Below are 1,319 nucleotides of genomic sequence, written 5' to 3'. Positions count from 1 at the left end.
AAAAAAAAAAAAAAAAAAAAAAAAGAGTCTCTTTCACTCACCCAATGCATTGTGTGGTTTTGTTTGTCTCCTGATTACAATAAACAAGTAAACTTTTGAGGCAATCAAGGAAATTTGAACACTGTATTTTTTAAATATTAAGGAATTTGCCGTTTTTTTAGGTGTGGTAATAGTATTGCGGTTATAAGGAGGAAAGAAAGGAAGGAAAGAGAAGAGAGAGAAATGGAGGAAAGGGATTTTAATCTTTCAAAAATGCATACTGAAGTACTTAGAGATGAAACAGTGTGATGTCTAGCATTTGCTTCAAAATACTTCAGTGGGTGGACTTAACACACACACACACAAAGGCCATGTGCTAAAAACTGTTGATACTGGGTGACAGATACGTGAGGGTTTATTATACTGTGCTCTCTACCGAGTATGCATGAAATTTTCCTTAAAATAGAGCATTTTTTAAAAAACACTATCATAAAGAAGCTTACCCAAAAGAATACCACAGATGTGGCAATGTCACCTACAAAATCATATCGGGTTTTTGAAACTGCATCACTAGGTAAAGAATACATATTTCTTTTCATGAAATGGGGGGTACTTTATGTAACAAAGGTGTTTCTGAAAAGTTGTACCTAAATAAAATATTATAAGCATAATTGTTAGCAGTATTATACATACAGTCTGGCCCCCCCAGAAAGGTGCATTCATTTTTATTTTATTTTTTTTGAGACAGGTCTTTCTCTCTCACTCAGACTATATACAGTGGCACAATCACAGCTCACTGCAGCCTCAACCTCCTGGGCTCAAGCGATCCTCCCACCGGGACCGCAGGAGTGTGCTACAACTCCTGGCTAATTCTTTTTAAATTTTTGGTAGATGCAGGTTCTCCCTATGTTGCCCAGCCTGGTCTGACACTCCTGGGCTCAAGTGATCTCCTGCCTTGGCCTCCCAAAGCGCTGGTTTTAAAGGCATGAGCCAATGTGCCCAGCCCATGGTTCTTGAATACCAGAGAAGAAAATAAATTTATAATTAAGCTCTAAATTACACAGGAGTGGTATTCCTGAAAAACATTTAGTAAGTGGAAACTCTGGAACTATAATACACATATTTAGAAACCCAGGACTTGCAACTACTTCACAAGAAATATTAGACACAAATTACCACAAGACAACACGGCTTACTGACATGCAAATTAGATTCCATCAAGCCTATGTCTAAAACTCCTTCATAGTCTCTTATTGCCCTCTAGAAAAGAAGTCCAATTTCCTTAGCATGGTGTGAAAGCATGGAGCCAGTTTCTGTCTTTACCCAGCTTCCAGTTCCTG

This window comes from Piliocolobus tephrosceles, chromosome 19 (genome assembly GCF_002776525.5).
Source record: "Piliocolobus tephrosceles isolate RC106 chromosome 19, ASM277652v3, whole genome shotgun sequence".
Taxonomy (NCBI): domain Eukaryota; kingdom Metazoa; phylum Chordata; class Mammalia; order Primates; family Cercopithecidae; genus Piliocolobus; species Piliocolobus tephrosceles.
The sequence above is the reverse complement of the archived record's forward strand: the minus strand, read 5'-3'. Positions refer to the sequence as shown.